This window comes from Neofelis nebulosa, chromosome 1 (genome assembly GCF_028018385.1).
Source record: "Neofelis nebulosa isolate mNeoNeb1 chromosome 1, mNeoNeb1.pri, whole genome shotgun sequence".
NCBI classification, from domain to species: domain Eukaryota; kingdom Metazoa; phylum Chordata; class Mammalia; order Carnivora; family Felidae; genus Neofelis; species Neofelis nebulosa.
In genome coordinates this window covers 72413526-72439904 of record NC_080782.1, presented here as the reverse complement: position 1 = coordinate 72439904, position 26379 = coordinate 72413526, and the positions used below count along the sequence as shown (strand labels likewise).

At 37.9% G+C, this 26379-nt stretch overlaps 1 long non-coding RNA gene across 1 annotated transcript; it reads left to right on the top strand.

Annotated features, from left to right (window-relative positions):
- Window positions 1–219: 219 nt before the first annotated feature.
- On the top strand, window positions 220–7084 carry LOC131509583 (uncharacterized). Its single transcript, XR_009260591.1, has 3 exons — window positions 220–1232; window positions 4750–4917; window positions 5962–7084. It is a non-coding gene; the product is annotated as an uncharacterized LOC131509583 (long non-coding RNA).
- Window positions 7085–26379: the final 19295 nt, after the last annotated feature.

Here is a 26379-nt window from a genome sequence, read left to right as displayed (position 1 = left end):
GTTGCTTCACATTTATTTTATTAATTTATATAATCTTCTTAACAACCTGGGAAATAAATGCCATCATCCTCATTTTACAGACAAGTAAACAGAGGCAATGAGAGATTAAGATCACACCTTAGTAGATCATAGAATTAAAATTCTATCCCAATGGCCTTACTCAGGTCCTGTTCTCATAACTGCTATGTCATAGTGCCTCTTAAAGGCTCCATGAAGACATTGTCCAAAAATAAATTCTTACATTTGTACATATAACATTACAGTGTATAAATGGCTTTTATATTTAAATGCCCTATTAAATTAATAGTTAAGTTACTACTATTCTTGTTTTACAAATGCAGAAAAAATTCAAAGATTAATGGACTTATTTACCCAAGGTCATTAAACTAATGAGTAGTGAATCCACATCTCCTTCCACGGAAAGAAAAAAAATTTAGATCAGAAAATTGTTTTCCCATGGGCTCTTTCTGTGGAGATAAATGTTTGAAACTTTGATGAAAATAGCTGGTGAAATGGATTCTTTGTAACTTCATACCATAAATGGCATCCTCTGGGCTATCTGAGGGACATCAGCATTAATGATCAATTAATATCATTATTTATTTTATTTTTATTCTTCAAATTAGTATTCCGACCTCTGCTGAAGTTGTTTCCTTTTTCCTTAAACACACTTTGATTTTCAAAATCATTACTGCTGAGTGGGACCCCATAACTGGGTGGATGAGAATATGGAGATTACAGCACAGTGAAGTAAAGATAGAAGGGTGATTTCACCAATTCTTCAACAAACCTCTATCTTTTCCTGCTCAAGTCATAGGTAATAGAGAAGTAAACCCAGGCTTGGCCTTTTATTTTAACTGGGAAAGCAAAGGTCTGGTTTTATAAGACTCCTGATTCTATAAAGACTGACACCCTCACCAAACAAACAAAACAGAATAACCCTTGTTGTGGATTGAATTATATCCTGCAAAAAGGTATGTGGAAGTCCTATCCCTCAGTCCCTAAGTATGTGACCTCTCTGGAAATAGAATGATTGCTGATGTAATTAGTCAGGTTAAGATGAGGTGTTACTGGAGTAGGTTGGGCCCTTAATCTAATATCACTGCTATTTTTATAAGAAGAGGAGAGAGAGACAAAAGGAAGATGACCGTGTGAAGACTAAGGCAGAGATTGGAGTTACGTGGCCACAAACCAAGGAACACCAGGACCTCCAAAGAGTGAGAAGAGGCAAGGTAGGATCTTCCCCTAGCAACTGTAGAGAGAATAGTCCTACCATCACCTCGATTTCAGATTTTAGCTTCCAGAACTGTGAAAGAACAAATTTCTATTGTTTAAAGCCACCTACTTTGTGGTACTTCATTATGGCAGCCCCAGGAAACTAACACACTTCTTTTTCTTCACTTTCCTCCTTTTATTTCCATATTCAAAAAATTTTTCAGAGTATGTAACTGTAGATAATATATATATAAGATGTATCATATAACATATTGAAAATATTTATTCATGAGTATTTCATTAAGATGCATAGTATAAGTTTTCAAGAAGAAGTTTTGGATTCAGGCATGGGGAAAAACAATGAAACTTTAGAGAAATGGTTATTTATTTATTTATTTATTTTTAAATAGAACAAGCTGGGGAGGAGCAGAGAGAAGGAGACAGAGGATCCAAAGTGGACTCTATGCTGACAGCAGAGAGCCCTATGTGGGGCTTGAACTCAGGAGCCACGAGATCATGACCTAAGTCAAAGTCGGACGCTTAACCGACTGAGCCACTCAGGCACCCTGAGAAATGGTCATTTATGATTTGACTTTTGACAAAGAATTAATAGAGCATAAATCTCCATTTAAATTCACACAGCTGTCTCCATATTTTATGTAATTGATGGAAGCCAATAACAGTATTCAAGATAAAGTCTTAGATAAATCACTTTCATGACTTTAAAAGACCCCATTCTTTTCCCCAAAGCTATTTCCACTTCATTCTTACCCTGTTTGTTCCCTGTAAAATTAGAGGTCTTTCAGAGTAGCCAACTTTTATGAATGAATACTCTTTGCTTTCTTGATTTCAGCAGCTTTATCTGTTAAGCAATGCCCTTTAAGCTCTAAGCCACAGACTGATTTCTAGCACCATTATTCAACTTCCAGTATCTTGACTAACCCCCTCCAATTAGCTCACCTCTCTGTCTTCAGCCTGTGAGACAAACAGTCCAAACTTGGTATGACCATTAGACTCTGCATGTATGAGTGGACATACAGGCATCATAGCAAGCAGTTGTCTAATCTGACATGACTCTACAAGAGTGCTGCATCCTAGCCTCACTGCTTTTATTTTTTTTACCTGCACAATATGGTAGAGCTCTTCAAGGAATAAACCGTATTCTCTCCTGCTATAGCAATCAAGATGCCAAACGTCCTTCTTTATGTTAGCCAAACAGTTGAATTTTCTCTGTTGATAAGACAAGCAAAGGCCTTAAGCAGTGGACTCATCAGTTCATAAAAATCAAAAGGGGCCACTTGGTCTCATTTACATCAAAATTGGTAACATCTGGTAGGCATCCTCTAACATTTTAAAGACATTTTCAAATAAAACCATTCAACAGATTTAGGTATGTTTTGTGTATTTTGCAGCTAACTCTTGCTGGCAAGGTTATCAAAATGTAAGACTGCTTAGAAAATGGACTTTCCACAGGTGGAATGAACATTTTCTAGCTAATTCTAATCCATCAAGCTCCATGGTTACAACATCGAGGCAAATAGGAAGATCTGAAAAACACATTGGCCCTATCTTCAAGCATTGTAGCTGCCCATGACTTTGCTAAAGCACGCGGTGCTTTCTGAGTGGGTGAGAATGTAAGCTGGACTTTCATAACAGAACAGTTGTGCCTCACTCCTGCCTATGGGTTTCTGGTTCAGAATTGTATCCTGAAATTGACTGTGATCCAGCACTTATTAAAGGCCTGCTTAAAGCATCTGAAATTTGAGAGAGACTGCCCAGGGGATTTGAAAGCACTTCCTTTTCTAGCTTCCCCCAGATCTATGCCTGTATTAAGCCCGATCCGCAACAAGTAGAATACTTACACTTTATTATCTGAGCCCCCTTAGGAATGCCTTCATTGAGTAATGGCTTAATAGCATATCCTCAACCTTCAAAAAGGACTGATTCAAGACGGGTCAACTTGAACAATGTTTTTATAAGATGAACCTAGAGTTGAAAACAATGTTTACTTTATTATTAAAGTCCGCATACAAGGACCCTCATAAAAAAATCACTTTGAATTTACATCCTGAAATAAGTTTTTTCTCCATAGACTAATGTATATGCTTGCTTTTGGATTAGACAACAAAGGTTAGGTAATCAACTTATTTCCCTCTTGCCTTAGATGCCAAAAAATTTCAAATCAATTCAGTTCGGTGACCAACTAAACTCCTATACCCAGTGACATAGCACCTCTGTTCCTTTCTACATTTGTTTTATATAGCTGTTTCTATTTGTCTCATCACGTGTTATGATTCCATTTTACAAGAGTCTTCAAGACATTTTGGATACAGGATGGTAATCAATCTTAAAAACTAGAATGCCTCTGTCTATACTTTTTTCCTTAAGAAAAGAGTTCAAAAGATCCCCCAGGGGACTACAAGTAATAGTCTACCCTGGAAGTACAGTGACAATGAAAGAACAAAAATTATCACACTACTGTTTTTAGACAGCAAAGTAATAGTGATAACACTCAGTACTCTGCCCTTTTTTTTAATCTACATTTTTGGTCTTGGTAATTCCCAGAAGTATACAAAATTCTGAAAGAAACTGAAGATAAATTCATGCTTTTTGCTCTTTTCCACAGAGCATTAATAGCTTTTGGAATTGAAATTGTTTTATTAATTTGATTAGGTTGAAGGAAAATCCAAGGCATTTATGAATAATTCAAGTTTCTGTCAGATCCTAGAAAGCTTTATGGAAAATACTGTTATACCTCAAAAATGCCCTCACAGTAGACCATACATTTAATTTTCAATAACATTGATTTATAGTTTTATAAAGGAAAATAATAAATATAATGAATTACCTCCATATTTCCTGATCTCAGTCACTATAAAATAACTGCTGTAGTTTTACATTTCCAGTGTGAAATATTAAATGCATAAATCAAAACAAAATTATTTTTCATCTTAGAGAGACTGGTTCCTGAGACTGACAAATTCATTTTATTTTAAAATTAATGTTCTAAGAAAAAAAAATCTTCATTGAATCCTTACCAGCTTTAAAAAGAAAAAAAAAGAGCTTGCATTTTACTATTTTGCCTATGATGTCTTCCACACCAGGCACTGTGTATAAAAAATTATTAAAGTCCCTAAAACTCCAAAATTATCAGGAGCCACATTATAGTTCCTTACATGAATCATTTTCCTTTCCCACTTCCTTTCTCAGGGCTTTTCCTTTTTCCACAATTGTTTTACCCTAAGTTGCCACCCAAAGATAAGCAATTCCCTAATGCCACCAGCCTGGCATTTGTGTAATTCACATATTCCCTTACAGCTACTTCTAAGTCATCATGTAATGAGAAGAACATTATCAAATAAGAACAATTTAAAAGAGATGCAGATTTTCCAACAGTCAGAAACAGATGCATTTACTTTTACATTTTCTCACCTTCATCCCCTAAATTTCATTGAGAACAAGAAACAGTGTTTTGCATCCTTGATTAAAAAATCTAATTATAAGACTTCATTTTCACATTTAAATACCTCTCAGCTTTTGTGAGTGTTCAACATTCAACCCCAAGAAACGTTCGGAAGGAGTGATGAAGGCTGAATACTAAAGAGTGCCAAATCCTTGAATGAATGGGCAACTCTGAGCTAATAGGCCAAGAAGAAAAATTAAATCACCTAAGGACCATGATATTGGAAACCTGGAAACAACGTAAGTGAAATACTGCCTCTAAGGTTCAGTTTACATGCTAAGAAACGATAAATTTAAATCACCTTTGTTTTCTTAAGGTTATCTATGAACTTGCAAGATTCCTAAAACTGTCATGTACATTGCTTGGTCAATTATGAATACAGTTCACTCATTGATTATAAACCAAGTAAGCTTATAGACAGATCTTCTCATTTAAAAAAATTATCTTTGTCATGTGGCCAAATGCAAACTAACTCCTATTAGAAGAGAATTAATGTGAATAAGCCAAGGAATCAATACTTTTATTTTAATCTTTACAGTAACTCGGTATAGCTTTAATGTGGTGTGTTTTCTGGGGAAGTTTCATAAAGAATCTCTGGAGTCTTGAAATAACTGTCTGGCAAAGATCTGAACAAGCCTCTCTAAAAATAACAATGGGCTGTGGACTTCATAAACATTTTTAGAAATTAAATAGCTGCTAACTTGTTCCATATGGAAGCAAATTCACAAGAGTCCAACATGTTGTTCATTGAGATCATCAGAACACATATACCAAAGGAAGAGGCAAAGTTGTCCAGCCGTTCATGAAAAGCCAGCGGAAACAGATGATCCTGAAACATCTTAAAAAAATAAAAAATGAAAAGCAAAGGGCTCTAAAAACCACATGATGCTCTTGCCCTGGGACTCCCTAGGGTTTCTTAGGTCAGGCAACCTTTGAAGATCTCCAAATAGTTATTATTACTCATTATAAATAAGGGCACTAACAAAATTGCTAACATTTTGGGCAATAGTCATATGGGCCAAACCGTAAATGAATTTAAATGTCTTTATTCAGACGGAAAGGATAATATCTCATAAAATGTACTTGCATCATATACTTAGAACATGAACAAGCATAGAGATTTAGAAATGCTGATTACATGACCGTATGCCTCAGTTACTCAAAATGCCCCATTTATCCTTTTACTCATAATTCTGAGTAGTCCCAAGTAATGCTCCCAAACCCTGTTTTTGTTTTTGTTTGTTCATTGTTTCGTTTTATTGTTTTGTATTCTCCTCATAGAGTAAAAGAGAATGAGAAGGCAGAAAACTAACAGCACGCTCTCCCATCTGTTAGTCTGTTTACCAGTGTCTCAGCATCAGCTCATGTATGCCGAGGGTTTATTCATCCCAGCGTTATGTGAGTAAATTGGGAAAATTGGTTTCCTCTGGTAAAAAACACTTACACTTCAAAGTATTTTCCCTACATTCATACTCCTAATTTTCCCTTTTTGATCTTTACATCTGTTGTCGTACAGATCCAAAAGCCCCAAGATCCTGACTTCCCCTCCAACCATCCCAAACACATGGTTAGTATTTAACATCCAGAGCTTCATTTTCGTTTTTTACTACTTATAATTTTGAATGAAACTATCACAAGAAATGAAATTCAAAGAAAAGATAATATCAAATATGTCTTTAAGACTAAATTTATTCAGAGTTTTATATTCAAATCAAATTGGTTTTTCTCTATAAAAGAGGGGTTAAATTTCTGGAGCTGTTGCCTTGGAGAAAAGTAATAGGAAAATCTATAGGAAAGAAATGTAGGAAGTCTGGTGCAGCTGATTGCATTCACACTGGGGAAACACAGCAGGGCTGTGATATTATTACCTATATGATCGCTATAGCATGTTTGTTCTTGGATACCCGCAGAAGGATAGGAAATATGTGTGAAGAGAAGGGATAAGATAAATATGTAAATCTTTGTTACAATGATTAAAATTACTCAGAATTAAAATTTGCTATGAGTTAATGTTTGGATGTTTATCTCAGCAACAAAAAGCTTAAGCTATTTTACTTTGTATGGAAATCAAGTGGTTGGTCTTTCGTGGGGTGCAGGGTTGAGACAACTTCTCAATGTTTCTTTCTCAATTTCAAGACCATTCTGTAATAGTTGGAATCAATGGCCATAACGCTATAAAAGTGTATAATTTGAAGAGAGCATTCTCGGTCTTCAAATATTTTCCCAGCAGCTATTGGCACCTGAAATTTTGTCATTAAAGATTGATTTTATATAAGAGCCTTGTAAAAGTATTTACTTACAGGAGGTTGGAGGAGGTGATACAGAATATATACAAATTTTCTTGGTGTGTATTTTTTTTTATTTTGAGCCATCTGAATGTATTATATATTATCTGTCAAAAATAAAATTTTTAAATAAAAAAATTTTCTTGAAACTGTGAAAGTCTTCTGGAAGTTCCACTTGAAATGTAAATGCTTCAGGGGGAAAAAGGCACATTTCTTGCAAGAATTCCCTGATATTCAGCTGTGAATGAGAGGAACCCTTGACCCTGAATGATCTTTCCCTATCTATGAATTCTTCCCTTCCTTGCAGAGCTTGCCCAGCCGGCCTGATTTGTCAGAGCAACCCTGACTGTACTTAGGACTATGGATGTCATAAAGAGCACAGTTTTGAAAGTGAAATAAGAAGAGATTGGTAGTAGGCAAAGAGGACGACGACAAAGGGGTCATTGCAAGGAGAAGGAGAAAGGAAGCCACCTGCTCTACTGCCCTACCTCCTCATGTATATAAATACTGTGGGTACACACACACACACAAATACCATGTGTAGTACGACAGAATCCTATGGAGAACCAAAGTCACTTCCAAGCAGAAATGTATGGTCTACTTTTAGCACCTTCTGATCTCTTTCATAAGCAATCCCTTCCTTGCTAAGTGTTCACTGATCCCATCATGGTCTAGCTGCCTTCTTCCCCATCAAAGCATATTCTAAACAGATTTTAGAACAAGAGTAGAATGAATGCATTAAAACATATAGCTGAGTCGTCATGAGCTATGCTAGCTGCTATTAAAAAAAAAAAAATCACAATCCCAAAAACACATTTATTGGTTGCTCGTATCACAGTCCAAAAACTCTGGGGAACTTTTTGTGGAACTACTCTGAGTAGTGGCTCTGGGACAAAAGTTCCTTCCATCTTTGTTATGCTGCTTTCTTCCATTTTCACCAAGGAAAGGAAAGAGAGAGCATGGACAATGATACAGGAGATTTTATGGCTAGGGCTGGAAGCTGCACACATCATATTTGCCCACATTCTGTGGCCCCTAAAATAACCTCAAGGGAGATTAAAAATGTATCTTTCTTTAGGGTTTAGGAGAATGAAACAGGATTGATGCACATCTGATCAGTTGCACAAATCCCCCTTTTGGTAATCAAATATTCATTTCAATCTTCCTGCCACAGTATGTTCTGATCACTGCATTAAGTACAGAACTCTGCATCTCTGGGCAAGCACAGTCCTTTCCCCAAGGCTAGATATAACTAATGTAGTTGCTGCCACATATGAACTGAAAAGACAGGTTATCTCTTGCTGATATGTACATTCCCTATACAATGATGGAACAGGGGCAGGATAACAGCAATAAACACTCTCTTTAGAAAGAGAAAGAATAGGAATCACAGAGGAGGCAGTGGTCCTTTCCAATCCCAAAGTTCTGCTAAACAGATGGGGCAATTCCTTAGTTTGGCTTTGATTCTGTTCCATGGGAGAACTTCTTTATCAATTGATCTCCATGGCCCCTGATTCCATTTTCTGGGAAGCCTGTTCTTCTCCATGCTCTCCTTGGTGACATCTGATGGAGATGTTCCAGAGTATGGCCTCTTTGGAGACTGTAGAGCATCTGAAGCCTTGCCTACTATTCAGGGAGGGTGGAAATCTATCTTAACATGTGTTCCCTGAAAATAAGACCCTTGAAAAAGCACTTAGGTGCAAGTACTTTATCTGAGAGGTGATCTCAAGAAGCACTATAGACATGAAAGGAAAGTAGACATGTAGTAAGACATGAAAGGAAGGAAAGTTAGTAAAGGGAGCATTTATGAGTAGGTGGCCACTGGAGAGATTTTAGTGGAGAAACTGGAACTCAAAACCTCTGGGGGCCCTCCAGGAGGCTGTGGAACATGATTTCCATGAGAGGTGCAGAAACTCCTGCCTGTCATTGAGTTAAGTTCATTCCTGGGACATTAATTCCAAGAAGTCCTACAGTCAACAACGCCCCCCAGAGTAGAAAGATATACATACAGGATATTTCAGCTGTCCTGGGATAAGCCAAGGAAATAAGATTGGTGGAATGACAGCATCTGCTTGTTACAGGTCCCAAGCGTTACTTAAAACTCAGCCAAGGAATTTTTTAGTCTGGATTCATTGTTTCTTTGGCAATACAATTCCCTCAACAACTTAATAGGCTTCCAATACATTTGCCATGAACAGGTAAATTTTAACTTTCTTTCTGAAATACAATTCCTAAATGGGCTTTCTTACTTCGTTTTCTCACCCTCATGCCTCTCTCCTCCAAATGAATGATGGGTGACTTGAGGCTCCCTGCAACCTGGAGGATGAGGTTATTTTCCTTATCAGTAAACCACCAGCAAGAATTAATTGATAGCTAAGGGAAGCAGACATTCTTAATCTGATCTTTGCCCTAAGTTATTTGATTCAACTAACAATTTTTTAAACCCAATTTTCCCTGTTTAGGATTTAGAAGTAGCTTTCCAACCAAACATTTCTGGACCTCCATCTAATCCCTTTCATTTATGGTTGTACTCTAGACAGTTCTGTCCTGAGCCCACCTCTTTTTGTAGTAACTTGGAAAATACAGCATAATCTAGCCAGCCCACACTAATGCTCTGATTCATTTTAACCATCACCCCTAGAGTTGCACGCTGAGCAGGGACTCGTTCTGACCTCCAATTTATTAACAGTTGTACTAAATATTTTGCCACTGTGTCAACGGACAGCCTTCTTTACTTACCTATCAATAGTTAAGTCAGTTCCTAGTTTAGCTTTTTAACGGTGGTGTTTCAATTCTGATATAAATGTCTCTGTTAGGATAAATAAACATAGCTACTATAACAAACAACCTCAAAATCCCAAAGGCTTCACAATGAAGAGGTATCTTTGTCATTTGTCACGCAGTCTGATGTGGGTGGGAAGCTTCCTAGGATGAATCAGTGGAGTCTTGCTGCTTCCATTTTGTAATGGCACCATCTTCAGTATAACCTTCTCAATCACCAAGGTGGGAAAGAGATCTAGGAAGATCAAGCAGAGTATTTTAAGTCTGGGCCTGAAAGTGGTAGGCATCCCTTCCACTGACATTTCTTTGGTCCAAACTTAACTGCCAGGAGGATTGGAAATGCTGGTTTACATTACCCAGGAAGGAGAAATGGGGATTCCTCTAACTATACTCTAGTACAACAAAGCAAGACTAACCTTGAAACATAGAAATTAATATCTTATCAAAGAAATTCCATATTGATTATATGCCAGATAAGGAGTTCCCTGATACCCTCTCAATCACCCCACAGTCATTTGGTTTCTCATTCAATATTTAAGTCTGTTCGTGTATAAACTCTCTCTAGTCTCATGGGAAGTAAATAATCAAGAAGAATTGAGCACAGATGCTCACTTATTTTGGTGACCTATCTTTAAAGTGATGACATATGTGCTGTTGTTTTTTGGTTTTTTTTTCTGTTAATCTAAAATGTGGAAACACTGCTGATCTCCCTTAAAAATGGATATGGATAACAATAAAAATAAGCCCAGGGCCTCACCATGGTTTTAAGAATCATATAATAGGTGCATTTAACTTAAGTGAATCTAAGTATCCATGCTCAAGATTCAGTTTTATTTTTTTTTTTTAAATTTTTTTTTTTTTTCAACGTTTTTTTTTATTTATTTTTGGGACAGAGAGAGACAGAGCATGAACGGGGGAGGGGCAGAGAGAGAGGGAGACACAGAATCGGAAACAGGCTCCAGGCTCCGAGCCATCAGCCCAGAGCCCGACGCGGGGCTCGAACTCACGGACCGCGAGATCGTGACCTGGCTGAAGTCGGACGCTCAACCGACTGCGCCACCCAGGCGCCCCTCAAGATTCAGTTTTAAATATTACAAAATGCTATAAAATCACATTTTACATTTCTACAATTTTTATATACTATTTATTTTCCATATATTATAAATACCCTATGTAGGGCTGCATGCACAAAGCCATCTATGTTACACTTCATAAGGGATAGAAGGAGGCAAGTTTTACTGTGTCATTTTTACAAGTGTGGGCTTTTGAGTCTAATGCCCTTGTAAAATAGAATTCCACGGTAATCTGATTTATGCACATGACCTGCCTCCTGACTCAGCCTCCCTGCACTCTGACCTTCTTACCTCTTGCTGGTTCATCTTCTGTCCTGATCCTGGGCCCACCTTCCACCTAGTAACAAACTTCACTTTTGGGATAATTCTTTTGTTTGATGGCCTGGTTTTGGCATTCTGTAAGACAATATGCTAGCAAAGACTTGAACTTTGTGAAGTGTTTTCTAAGCCAGTCTTTTCCTACAGAATGACAAGATCTCCTCTAAAGCGGAAATGTTGACACTTCTATATGCACATCAGACGTGGCCCCGGGACACAGAGCAATCGTGATCAGTTCAGGCCACTACGGAAAGAAGAGAGAGTATTCCTTTGCGGCAGCTGCAGAGTCCTCATCAGCCGTGCTGCTCTTGTCCATTTTGGTCTCAGCCATACTTTTCTAGGCCCTCAAGACATCTTACCATAAACCTTCCTTTGCACGAAGCAGCCTTTGTTTTCAGCAGCAAGAATGCACTTAACCACAGTTTGTCACCTCCCAGTTACAGCTTTACGTAGGAGTTGGATGAGCTTATATCCCTTTTGAATCAAGAAAAACTCGTGATATTAGTAAAACCAATAGCTACCACTTACCCAGTACTTACTATGTGCCAGACACTATACTAACGGCTTCCTGCATATTAACTCATTTAATCATCACAAGAACCGTATGATGTAAGTACTATTATTACCTCCATTTCACAAATGTGGACATCAAAGAAAAAGAAGTTCCGTAATTTGCCCAAGGACATGGTGCCTATAATAGTGGAGCTGGGATATGAACTCAAAACATTCTGGCTCCTGAGTCTGTGCTGTTACCCATTTCCTCCCTTATAGAAGACCCTCGTTTTATCTGCTTGTTTGTAGTAGCCCTAGGATTGCTGTTGGCAATAACAAAAATAGAAATTAGCATTTTACCTGAAGAAAAAAAAAAAAAACTTCTTTCAAGATTGATACCTTCTGGATTTTTAGACCTGAATAAGTTCTAGGATGTTTTCGCATTGATTAACTGAGGATGATCACTTAGTCCCACATTATTATTTCAAAAATTACTTACAGCTATTTACTCTGGCAGAAAATCAGTAGGAGTTGTCATTATTTAAATCTTGTTGCTGAGGCACTGCACTCATGGAGCTATTTCCTGAGTGGGTGCTCAATGAGAAAAGACAGATATTCAATCACCTGGACCCCAGAAAACAGAAGTGAAAGATGCAAAGTTGTGTAAGGTCACAATAGGTAAGCAATTACCTTGGAACATCTATCCCTTGAATTGTGCTATGTCTATACAGTGGCAGGAAAAAAATCTGTTAATTTGCTCATTCAAGTAAAAAATTCCAAGTATAAAATTATAGACATAATTTATTTAGTAGCACATAATGATATAGATAGATATGTGTGTATACATATTTATTAACAAGACTTTGTAACTATTTGAGTGAGGAATTAAAGAAACTAGAATATAATTGCAACAGGAGGTTTCATGTGTTAGTGTTACATGTATGGATGATTTCATTCATGTCATTTGATGGTAGAGCAAAGCACCTCACAGAGAAGAAATTTTATTTAAAAAAAAAAGTGTCCAATTATGGAGAAAGTAAAATAAAAACAGCATAAGAACAGTGAACTGACTTTTAGCTATTATTTTTCAGGAGGCAATTATCACACTGTGCTCTATTTAGGCTCCTGGGTGCTCCTTCCTGTGGCCTGCCCTTGGGACTACACTTGAACTCCCACCAACAGAGTTCAGAGACAGGGTACAGTAGGCGGTTAGCTGTGTGATATAACCTGAAAGATATGACAGGTATGTTTGTGCCAACATATCTACCCTCCCTATCACCCACACTCTCCCCATCATGAAATTTCTACATCTTGTCTTATTTTTTCTGCCAAAGTCATGTCTGAAGATGGACTTTATTAAACCAAATGCATTACTTGTAAGACATTACATCCTAAGTCAGTAATGGTCACGTTTACAGTGACCCAACGTTTACTTAACAGACCACATAACGTGCTTCCTGGCAGAGCTCAAGATCCTTAGGGAAGGTAACACTAGGCAAGTCTGTTTGATAGGGGGAGGAGGGGAGAAGGGAGAAAAGAAGTAATGGGAGCCATCCAGACATGCAGTACTGAGCTTGGGCATCGCTAAGGGAGAGGACACTCAGGATCTGGAGGACAACTCCAAAAAGGGCCACCAGAAGGGAGCTAGGTGGGGGTGGGGGGGAGGAGGGTTTTGCTCCTGTCTGCCAGATAATAGAGGAAGAAAGGAGAAAACATGAAAAAAAAGAATGTATGGTTTGCAAAAGAAAACTTTTGCATTCAAAAGTTTTACTGGGAAAGAGATCAGAATATAATGATTAAAAACATTAAAATTCATTATCCTCAGGTCATCCACATTTTTATCTTCATGAATGTATTAGTTTCTTTGGGCTGCCATAACAAATTAGCACAAACTGGGTGGGTTAAAATGATAGAAATGTGTTCTCTCACAGTTCTGGAGGCCAGAAGTCCGAAATCAAGAGGTCAGTAGGGCCAACTCTCTCTAAGGCTCTAGAGGAGAATCTATTTCATGTCTTTCTCTTATCTTTTGGTGTTGCCAGTCATTGGATTAAGGCCCACCCTAATTGAGCATGACCTCATCTTAATTACTTCTTCAAAGACCTTCTTTGCATGTAAGTTCACATTCACAGGTACCCAGGGGTAGGACTTCAACACATCTTTTGCAGAGGGACACAGTTCCACTCACAACAATGGTCCTTTTTCAAAGAGCAAAGATACTTAACTGTTGGCTATCATTCTTCCCAAGTTCAGCGTTCCCACAGTTCAGATGGAATCATTCACCAGAGGAGTGTAGTGACCACTCCATTGATGGAAGAAATTGAGGGAAAGGCTATCACTGTCATTATGAGATTGAACAGCCCCTAGGAATTTAAGACCATATTCTCATTATGTTCTTCCATTTGGAGCTTTACTGGTGTCAGCACTTCCATAAAGTTTTCAGAGTTTCACCCTTGGCACTAATCCAACACATGAGCACAGCAGTAAGGCGTTGGCACAGAGGCATAAAGGACCATTGTTAGGATGAGGAGTCGCAGCCCAGGAATAAGGAAGAAAGAGAAGAGCTAATCTCAGAGGCAAAGTAAATTGCACAGTAAATCAGTGATATCCATAATACCAAACAAAGGAAGGCTTAAAATACAGGTTCTTGTTTTTTAAAAAAGAGAGAGAGGTTTTGAATAGGATGACAACTTGGGTTAGCAACTGGATATAATTAACATGTCAATATAGTTTTAATCCTATAATTTTCCCCATCTTTGTTTTTAATTTTATTTTTTATTTTTTAAAATAACATCCAAATTAGTTAGCATATAGTGAAGCAGTGATTTCAGGAGTAGATTCCTTAAAGCCCCTTACCCATATAGCCCATCCTCGCTCCCACAATCCCTCCAGCAACCCTCAGTTTGTTCTCCATATTTATGAGTCTCTTCTGTTTTGTCCCCCTCCCTGTTTTTGTATTATTTTTGTTTCCCTTCCCTTATGTTCATCTGTTTTGTCTCTTAAAGTCCCCATATGAGTGAAGTCATATGATTTTTTGTCTTTCTTTAATTTCACTTAGCATGATACCCTCCAGTTCCATCCGCGTCGTTGCAAATGGCAAGGTTTCATTCTTTTTTGATTGCCGAGGAATACTCCATTGCGTATATATACATACCACATCTTCTTTATCCATTCATCCATCGATGGACGTTTGGGCTCTTTCCATATTTTGGCTATTGTTGATAGTGCTGCTATAAACATGGGGGTGCGTGTGTCCTTTAGAAACAGCATACCTGTATCCCATGGACAAATGCCTAGTAGTGCAATTGCTGGGTTGTAGGGTAGTTCTATTTTTAGTTTTTTGAGGAACCTTCATACTGTTTTCCAGAGTGGCTGCACCAGCTTTCATTGCCACCAATCCCATCTTTAACTTTTACTGTACACATACCCAGGTTCCAAATAATGCATAGGAACTAATTAATAAGTCATTGAATAAAAGGAACTCAGATTATCTATGGCATCCATTGAAAATGGGCCAGTATAGCTAGAGAGTATCATGCTAAGTGAAATAACTCAGAGAAAGACAGATACTATGTGACTTCATTCATATGTAGATTTAAGAAAACAAGTAAAGAGGGAAAAAAATAAGACACACATCCAGAAATAGACTCTTAAATATAAAGAACAAACTGTTGGTTACCAGGAGGGAGGGTGGTGGAGGGTTGGGTTAAATAGGTGATGGGGATTGGGGAGGACACTTGTTGTGAGGAGCACAGGGTGATGTATGGAAGTGTTGGATCACTGTATTGTACACCTGAAACTAATATAACACTGTATGTTAAGTAATTGGAATTAAAATAAAAACTTCAAAAAGAAAATTAAAAATGGGCCAGTGTAATTACATCTACACATCCACCCCAACCACAGTCAGCAAACACAAATCAGTCTACTGCCCCTTAATATTAAAAATGTCTAGCCATGGGGCGCCTGGGTGGCTCAGTCGGTTGAGCGTCTGACTTCAGCTCAGGTCACGATCTCGCGGTCCGTGAGTTCGAGCCCCGCGTCGGGCTCTGGGCTGATGGCTCAGAGCCTGGAGCCTGCTTCCGATTCTGTGTCTCCCTCTCTCCCTGACCCTCCCCATTCATGCTCTGTCTCTCTCTGTCTCAAAAACAAATAAAAACGTTAAATAAATAAATAAATAAATATGTCTAGCCATTAATAGTGGAAGTTTCAGAACAACACTCTTAAGTGAAATGGAGGTACTATCAAAATCAGAACTGGTTATTAACAATGCAGTTTCATCATACCTAAATAAGAAAACTTGAAAAACTTTAAAGGTCTTAAGGGTAGGAGTGATCTCTCAACTGCTTAAAATTGGATAGAAAAAAACCTTTAAGGTCTGAATCTACACATTAAAGGGTAATACTGTAAACACTTAGGCTGACCACCCCCCCCCCAACTTTCAATAAAGCTGGCTTTCATAATTTTTTATTTATGAACTAATTTATAAGGCCACTGGGCATCAAGTATGAGCTGTTTTCTCTGGCTTCATTGCCAGATAACAAAACTTGAGTACCTATTATGTGCCACACACAGTCCTATAAGCTGCTGATTCAAAAATAAACAAGGCAGAAAGTGCCCTTCTCTGTGGAGGTTACATAATAGTGGGTGAGACAGACGAGTATGTCTCATCTCAGAAACAGGTGTCCAATATGGTGTAAAGAGATCTGGGGGGTTTGGCTATTTTCCTTTGTACATAAGTATTTTAATATAAGCTACTGCTAGTAACTGAGAGTTCATTCGGGACTTTAACATCCTTTTATAGGTACCATGGAAATAAATGTAAACATATTACAATGTGTTTCATAAACTATATTGGAAGGCTTGAAAAATAAACTCATAAGGTCAAAATTTTTGACATGCTTTAATTATTTGGCATCAAGAAAAAAATTAGCAGTGTTTATTTTTTTAAGTTTATTTTGAGAGAGAGAGAGAGAGAGAGAGAGTGGGGGAGGGACAGAGAGAGAAGGAGAGAGAGGATCCCAAGCAGCTCCATGCTGCCAGCCCAGAGTCTGATGTGGGGCTTGAACTCACTAGCCATGAGATCATGACCTGAGTCAAAGCCAAGAGTCAGATGCGTAACCGACTGAGCCACCCAGATGCCCCCAAAGAGTCATAAGCCATGACCCAAGCCAACCTGTATGCTCATCTTAGACCTCTTCTGTCTTCGCAGGCTCCCTCACTGGGCTTTAATTTCATCATCTGTGTCATTGAGGGTTAATTTGATTCATCATTTTTAAAGAATTATTCAGATACTCTTCAGAGAAGCTTTGTGTTATGCAAATTTTTTGTTTAAAAATTTAATAGCTTTTTCAAATGATGTTAAAACTATTTTAAAGATGCAGTAAAGCCAATAATACAGTCAAATAATGTCTTATACCAAATTTTAGCCCATTGGAAACTACCTACCAACACAATAATTCATGCATGCAGGTTAACAAATGTTTGTACAGGCCTCATAATGATCTCTGTGCATACATTTGAACTTCTTGAAATTGGATTATTGATAAAGTAGGTTGTAGCTCTGACCTGGCCTCTCAATAAATGTGTTCCTTCCTACATGCACTTTGTGAAAAATGATTTGAGGAAGTACCTAATGCAGCACACACTGTCTGTGCTCCATCAATGGCAGCCCAGACTCAGCCAGATCCATTTGGTGTGCATTCCAGCCACAGCCTACAGTCAGCTCTGGAGTCACGGAAGAGCATAACACATACCCTGTGATGTCCTAATGTAAGTCATTTTAACATTTTCTTGAAGTTTATTGCCTTCCTTTTATATTCATTATAAAGACTGCAAATATGTTATATATTGATAAAAATCCAAATTTTTAAAGAAAATTAACCATTGCTCTACTTTCGAGTTTCTAGGTCAGTTTATTGAAGAAAATCCTGAGATTTCAAGGTGAGCTGTGAAAATCGTTTACCATTTGCACCTATTTATTGGTGTGAGTCTGGATTGTTTCTTTAATATTGTGCAAGCAATGCAAAATACAAAAATAAAGCTGAAGATTGAAACTGCATCTATCATCTGTAACCCAGAGTTCACATTTCTGTGTTCATTAAAAACAGCATCATGTTTCTCCTGAATTTGGCTTTATAGCAAGAGAATGTTACAAATACAAACTTTTATTGTAATTTTTCAACAATAGTACTGCTCTTATCTCTTACATACGTAAGGAGTTTTACATGATAATGAGTTAGAAAAAAATGGTTCTTTTATAGCTGTTCTAGTCTGGGTTGTTGATTTTCAAGAAACAGAAACCTACTCAAGCCAGCTCTAGGTAAATAGAAACAATTATTGGACTATTCTTATTGGAAAACACAAGCAGTTTCAATTTGCCTATCCCTAATGTCCTTAGCATGGCCTCTGAAGCCCTGCATACACTCCCACCTACAAACCTCTCTGATCTCAAATTCTGCCAGCCTCCTGGCTCAGTTGGCTCCAACCACCCTGACTTTCATGCTGTTCCTCAGCACAACCTTTGTTATTGTCTGGGCCTTTTCTGTGCTCTGTCCTTGGAATTCCCATTTTCTAGCTATCACAGTAGCCTACTTTCTCGCTGCCTTTAATTGTCAAATGTCAACATAGAAATTCAAACCTTGGTAGCCAATAAAAATACCATCACCCTCACATATATGTCTGGGTCATTGTCTATCCTTTGGCCATTCTACATTTTTCTCCAAAGCACTTCTAATTCTTTTTCTCTCTCTCTCCATGTATATGTAAGTTTTCCTTCTTTCCTTCCTTCCTTCCTCCCTCCCTTCTTTCCTTCTTTCTTTTAGTTTTCAAGGTACGAACTTTGTCTTGTTTACCGCTGCATCTTTAGAACCTAGAACAGTTCAACACAGAGTGCCCAAAGAGGTTGCTCAATGATTATTTGTTAATGAATAAGTAAGTGAATGAATGGATGAATAGACAAGCAGGACACTCAGTCAAGTTACAGAAGGAGTGAAACTGGGAAGTCAAAACTTAGATGATTTCTTTCATCTATTGTAGAGTCCCATGTGGTCATCATCATTGTCATTGGCCCCTCCTCCTTCTCCTCCTCCTCCTCCTCCTTCTCTCCTTCCCCTCCTACTCTTCTTTCTCCTTCTCCATCTTTCTCTTCCTCCTTCTTCTCCTTGTCCTTCTTCTTCTTTCTGCTGCTGCCACTCTCTCCCTCCATTTTTTTCTTGCTATTCCTTCTCCAAACTTACTTTTTCTGTTTATTAGTCAGTTTGAACATAGCTGAAAATTACCTCCAAACTCAACATGACCTGCAGTTCAAGTGATTATTGTTCTCTGGTTATAATCCTGCCCCACAGTGTAAATACTCAAGTGAGATCAAACATTTGGCTCAGCTTAGCCTCTGGATTGACTCAGTCTCTCTCAGGTCTCCAAAAGAGGTACCAGGAGCTCACTATCACTTGAAGCCAACATAGCCTTCTATGTCTACCACTTCAGCAGGTATGGTCAAGGATACTGGTGGAAACTCGAAAGGGGATTTTCTGCCAATCCCAAATAATGTCTGCCAAAAACAACAGCAACAATAAAACATCAAGGAAGATGACTTCAACTTACCTAACTTTAGCACCTTAATATCACAATAGGGAAGTTAAATATATTTTAAGAAATGTATTGCTTTATTTCCTTTTCCACTTATTTTCACTTGTATATTTAGGATTATTTCCATTGCAAATTATTGAAGCCCCAATTCAAATTTGCTTAAGCAAAAAAAAAAAAAAAAAAAAAAAAAAGGGAAAGAAAAGAAAGAAAGAAAAGAAAAGAAATCTGGCTCGCAAAATTGCATAAGACAGAGGTATTCTGGATTTAATGAAGGAATGATGCAGAGCTTAGATGATTTTACCCATGACTTTTTTGTTGGTAGGTTTTTTTGTTTGTTTTTTTGTTTGTTTGTTTCCATCATTTCTCAACCCAGTGTTCTCAATGTTGGCTCCATTGTCATGGCTTTAAACTGCCTGCAAAAAGGTCCCATGGCTACATCCTCATAAGTATTCCAAGTATTCCTCAAAATCCTAATGGACTGATTTAGGTCACATTTGAATTAATTACAAGTGTTAAAGGAATGTGTGATATGTCAATTGGCAAAGATTTATTTGGGTCATATGCTTTACTGCTAGAACTAAGAATGCAGTCAACTCTACCAGGCTCTCATGAGCTAAGATTGGGGGAAGAAGAGGTTCTACTAATGTATAACCTAGATGCTAATCAGCCAAACAAAAAATTTTCACCATGGTTGTTATACTACTCATTTTTGTTGGTTGCCTGGAAATAATTTCATACAAGACAATAAAATCTCTCCTCTTCTCATTTTGCTCTTCTTACCTTACGTGAAGAGATATTGACTATCAGAACCAAACCATTTTTTCAGTGATCTGTAGATAAAACATTATACACTTCATATTCATGCTTTACCTTTTACTTTTGGCTGAAGGACTAATTCTACTGATCAACCCTCAGTAAAACACCCCCATGACCCTACTCTCTAGACATGTGCATCAGGAGGGGAAGTGAACATTTAATCAATTAATATTTGCTGGTTAATGCTGTGACATTTACAAAGGCTGGGCACATCTGCATGAAACTCTAAAATAAAATTAGGAAAGTGATCAAGAAAAAGACTTGATGAAAAGAAGCCAATTGAACCCAAAAAATAGATGCATTTCTTAACCATTATGAAATTTCAGATAACACTCACTGTCTCCCCATTGTGTGAAAACTATCTGTCAGTTGGTTCCACCAACTATCAACCAAATAGCTCCATTTCATGGATTTATGATCAGATGATTGGTGAAATATTTCAATGTTCGATAGATTGCCTAAGCATTTTGTGGAACTATGCCTAAAAAGATAGAAAATTCAAACCCCAGTTTTTTTGTGTTATGACTCTTTTTAAAAGAACAATCAGAAATTTTTATGTAAGAGAGGAAATATGCCATAGAAGTTTAAAAGTTGGGGTCTAGTGTCAGAATACCTGGGCTCCAATCCTAAATCTGTACTTACTTGTCATTTGGGGCATGCCTCAATTTCCTCATCAGAAAAAAATGAAGATAATAATAGTAGCTGTCTCATGGGGTTGCCGTGAAGACTATATGAGTCAATCCGTATGAAGCAGTTAGAAGCTCCTACCAAAAAGGTTGTGCCCAAGGGATGTTAACTATAATCTCTTTTTATTTTTCTCCCTCTCTCTCTCTCTCCCTTCCTCCCTCTCTTTCTTTTCATTTTTTCTTCACATTAAGAAGTACTATTAAATTGTTTTATGGACACCTCACTTCTATATATTGCATACTGCAAACTGGTCTGGCCATAATTGAGATATAATCACCAGAGAGATGCCTTTGAAAGAAATGGAGTAGCTGACAAGTTGCTAAACACAATGTTAAATTGTTTGTTATTGTTGAGGAGTGGGAAGCTTCTCTTTTAAAAGACTCCCAAGTTTAAATCCCACATGATTAATATTCACAGCAGACAGACTAGTTTATATAGTCAGAGACACTGAGGTCAGCCTGGATGATGGAAGAGTGTACTCATTCCTGAGCCTGTAGTGACATATCCTTACGTTTCTACCGAGTCCAGGCATCTCAGGCTTGTCAAGCAAAGGTGTGTCCATAAGGTTGTAAAGATTTGAACCTTACAAATGAGCATCATGTAGTCATAAGCATCCGGATGAGTCACAGCCTACTTTATGGGTGTAGCTCATCTTCAAAGAAAGATTGAACTGACCATAAACATCAGATCATGGAACATAAGCTTTTCCAAAGGCTCCTCATAAAAAATACAATAAAAATAAATATAGCTATTGCCTAAAATTCAAAGTCTCATTCAGATTTATTGTGAATCAGATGCATCATTGCTCATCTTCTCTTTTTGGATATCTGTACCACGGAACTGAGTTTTTAAAATGTTGATAAAGCTATTTGTGTTAATGTACAGAATCAGTTATAGGAGACAACCTCAATACAGCATGAGACATGAGAGAATTTGAAAACATTTGCATTTTCATGGTGTTTTTCAATTTTCTTCTATCAGGAATCTTGTTGACATATATCGGTTCTCGGAACCTGAACTTGTAATCTGTCACTTGAAGTGGCCGATATGCCTAAGATCTCAAGATAAAAACAAAAATGTATTTATGTAACTTTCTGAGGGTTATCAAATGCCATAGAAATTAGAAACTTTTATTTTTTTCCCCAAACTTGCATTAGTCCCACACATTTGCCTCCTTAGGTGTTATCTTCAGCTCTCAGCAAAGAATACAGGTAAATGACTAAAATAGCCAAAGTTCAAACACACATTTTCTTCAATGTGTAGTCCACCCTGAGTTTTCTCAAACTAGACATGAAGATCATTTTCATGTAGAATCTAAATGCTGGTTTTGATGGCTCTCAGAAAATATGAAATCAGTGCATACCTATTACTTCCCCAGCACCATCTAGGTTCTGTAGGAAATTTAGAATAACTGTGAGAGGCAATCTCTGCACTCTAGGAGTTTACTTTTCCATGGGAAGATTATACTATGTGCAAACAACATCAAACATCATAAGGCAGGCAATAATTTAGTGGAGGGTTTTTTTGGTATAAATTATTGTCAAGGTTTAGAGGAGAAGAGCAAGGGCATAAGTTGGGTAAAATTCCGCAAAATTACATGGAGAAATAAGTCTTGAACTGAACTTTAATGGATTCAAGGAAAGGAGAATGGTGAATGAAGTCTGTTGACATAGGATGCCAATAGGCTAGTTATCAGTCTAAATAACAATAACATTTTCAAAAGATGAGTAAAGAATAGAGTCAATTCTTAGAAAAATTTCTAGGTTTCCGTGATAAAACAAAATCCCAAATCAGGAGTAACTCCAAGATTTCAAACTTGGGTAACCTAGAGAAGACCTGCATGAGACACATGGGGAGTTATAAACAGAGCTCAAAGGCTGAAGAAGTTTCACTTAAAAGATATTACAGTTGAAATGACAGCAAGATGTCTCATTGTTAATGTCTGGCACACAAAGGGAAGCGATACTGAAGAGCATCATTTAGGAGAGAGACCTAGGAGTCATAAGGTGAAAATTATAATAAAAATTCTTACTATGCAGCTTACTCAGTAGTTTCCAATATCTTCCCCCCATGCCCCGAACAACACTAGGGTAACTTTTTCTTTTTTTAATGAGATGCATCCTACCACTCTGAAATTATTGACATTTTGTCTGCATCAGGAATTATTCAACTCTAGTGAATTATAGCAAATTGAGCCATATTTTTCCAAATATCCCTCTTTCCCAGTACCCACAGTTTTTCAGTATCATGCATTAGATAGGCCAGATTTTATGTTTTCTATGATGTCAGCCATGTTACTCCCAGCTGATCTAGTGTGATTCTGAAGCACTAATATTTTACATACACAATCATTTCATGTAAATACTGAAGCATAAGAACGTTTCAATGTTTTTAGTTTTTTGTATTCTCATTTTTCTTAGTTTTAGCAGTTATGATGAAGCCATTTTATAACATCCCTCTTATTAAAATCTAGAATGTGAGCCCCCAAAATATACAGAGAGTTACTTAAAACAATATTGTATTTTCCAATCCTGCCTGGCCAAGTTAATCAGAGATGGATGCCCTAGGTGGGAAAAAGCAAAGTAGGAGATTTAGTGGGTGGGGGCAAGGATTAGAGAGGAGAATGTTATATGGGTTGACCATAAGTAAAGCATTTTGGCAAATAACATTTCCCCACATTCTTTATAATGGAATCTTGGACTTCTGGGTTAAAGGGTACCTTAGTGCTCACATTTTTTTTAGGAAGGATTAGGCCTGGGACAAATGCAGAGCGATACTCTAGTAGAATATCTTTCCTGTGATGTTCTGCTCCCACTTGGGGCATAAATTTAGGCTTTGTATTAGAGTATTTGTGAAAGGTAACATTCAAAAATTACCGACAAGGTCCTGGTTACTAAGCTTGACCACTCTTTCCCCTAACAAACCTCCAAATGATTATGAAAAAGTAAAAGGTCACAAAAATAGGAACAGAATCACTAAGATCATTGTTACCTTTTTTAAAAAAACTTAATGTTTATTTATTTTTGAGAGAGAGACAGAGAGTCAGAGAGAGAGAGAGCACGAGCAGAGGAGGGGCAGAGAAGGAGACACAGAATCTGAAGCAGGCTCCAGGCTATGAACTGTCAGCACAGAGCCCAATGCCGGGTCCAAAGCCACGAGCTGTGAGATCATGACCTGAGCCAAAGTCGGACACTCAACCAACAGCCACCCAGGCACCCCGGTCATTGTTACCTTTTATAGCTGACACTCCTAGATGGCCTTTGTAGGAACTCTAGCTACAAATGGATAAATGGAGGTCAACTCTATCTCTGGCTAGCTGACTATTCGGCCTCTCTACATCTGTCTCCCCTCTGTTGAGCTAGATGCTCTTAAGTTCATATCCAGCACCCACATTCTATAATTCCATGCATATCCTCAGATAGTCTCATGAAGCCTCTCAAAAGGGTTCATGATGGCAGATTCCTGATTCACTTTACAGCCAAGATTACAATTTGGCAATTTTATTGAAATATTGTTAGTGAAATATTTTAGTGAAATATTGTTAATGCTTTGATGGTAACTCCTTAAACTCAGAGAAGCTGCTGTCCAAATCACTGTTTAACATTTGATCAATTCATAAGCATAATATAATAATTCATGAAAACATGAAGCCTAACATTTTAGAGTAAAAAAAAGTAAATAAACCTAAGAAAAAATTAAGTGTATCTATTAACCTACAGATAGCAATTTTGATCAATAATATAGTCCTATGCAGACCTAGAAGGAACTTACTGCCATATATTTTAATTTCACTTTAGGTGAGGCAGTTTGATTCAATATCCAAAACTATGTCACTAACTATAGCTTGCAGGTTTCCAGGCTATTTGTTGGCGTTTAGGAAAAAAACAAATTGGGAATACATGCAATTATTCAATTTCAAGAAGTTTTTTTTTTAGAACCAAAAACATTTTTGTAATTGTTAAATAAATCTCCTTCTCCCCTGCATCTACTACTATTTTATAGGGGAAATTATAGAAACCAGGGATGGCAATCATCACTAGAGGTTTTTGTTTACTCATCTTATTGCCTTGAAAACCAGATTGCCAGATTAGACCTTTAAAGTGTATTCTTATGTGTGTCAGACCAAATAAACATGTGAAAATGAGGTTCCATATTTCCCTCTTCTCAATGGTTCCCAGTGGCAAGGGATCCTTCTCCAGCCTTGGAACGTTTCACATCTCCGCGGCACTTGCTGGATAGCAGCTGAGTCTGAGAAAATGGCAATGAGTCATAAGAGTGAGGGAAGCCCTGTGTCAGCACACGCCAAAAGCAGCAACTGAAGTCCTGTCCGCACTGGTAGCAAAGACAGACGATGCTGGAAAAGTGTTTTACCACACCCTGGTAGTTAGCCCTGCTAACTAAAGGTCAGCTGTTGCCTTCTCGTTCTCTAAACCACAGGGCACGCTATATCCAAAAAGCAGTTTCTTCCTTGGTAGTTTCCCTCAGATTCTGAAATGTTTTCAGTACTTCTTCACCAGGATAGACAGAAAGGCCACAAGCACTGTCCATCCTCTTGAGTTTTTAAGTCTGCTCGGGGAGTCTCTTTCCTCTTTAAAATAGTTCCACAATTTTCTGACTGGTCTCTTCTCATTTAATGGAGCTTTTCAATTACTGCAACCCCTCATCTATCTGCACCTATCTAAGTTAGAGAGGGATGGGTTTAAATGGTGAGCGTGTCTCCAACAAAATCATTACTCTTCAATATTGAGCAAGAACCAATAAAGCAGACGGCCCATTCAGCCCCAGAACCAATGTCTGACAAGGACAAGCTTGCTCCATCTCAGGTCAGATGATGATAAACATGGATTTCAACATTTTAAACTCTTGAATCTGGAAAACAACTCAGCTGAAATTTATATACAGCGTGTAATGTGAAGCTTGGCTAAAAGCAACGGTGCCCTTGGAAAAAGATAGACGATTTTAAACAAAACTAATTTAAAAACCCAAATCAAAGATAAATCAGCTCTCTGAACTTAGAGGGACAGCCTCCAAAGCAGGGGTCCACACAGCCCACCCAGCAGAGGAGTCTCCCTCCGTCCCTGCCAAGAACAGACGCTGGGCAGAGGGAGGATTCCTCTGTGAGCTCTCTCTGGATGGGGAAAGGCGGCTCTGGCCCTTGTAAAAGGCATTAATCACATTCGGTTCCTTGTACCTGAGAAAAATAGCTATCTATGGGATCTGATTTTTTGTGTTTCAAACTAGAGAAAGCTTTTATGATGTCTCTTGATGAAATACAACCACTCTCTCATTCTAAGCAGCCTCTAAATTCTTAAATGTGTGTAAATGGAAAACATGCTGTGGGTCTTTATTCCACTGAACAGCAAGAAATAAATCAGAACTCCCCCCTTCTGACACCCCCACTCAGTCTCTCCCCTGATACCTCACAGATGTGCAGCGTTAGAGGGAAAAGCATAAATGCTTTATAAAATTAATATGTGGAAATTGCTTTATTTACCATAAATGCCTAGCCTGGGGCTTTCTCTACAGTGCCCAGTCAAGATATTAAGCTGAGTTCTTGCCTTCTGCCTAAAAAGTCTGCCTTCGTTTCTGTCAGACAAGAGGGTCTCCATTCTCCACAGAGGAGAGGCAAGTGGTGGCAGTGTGGTGTTCATCGTCAAAGGTGAGG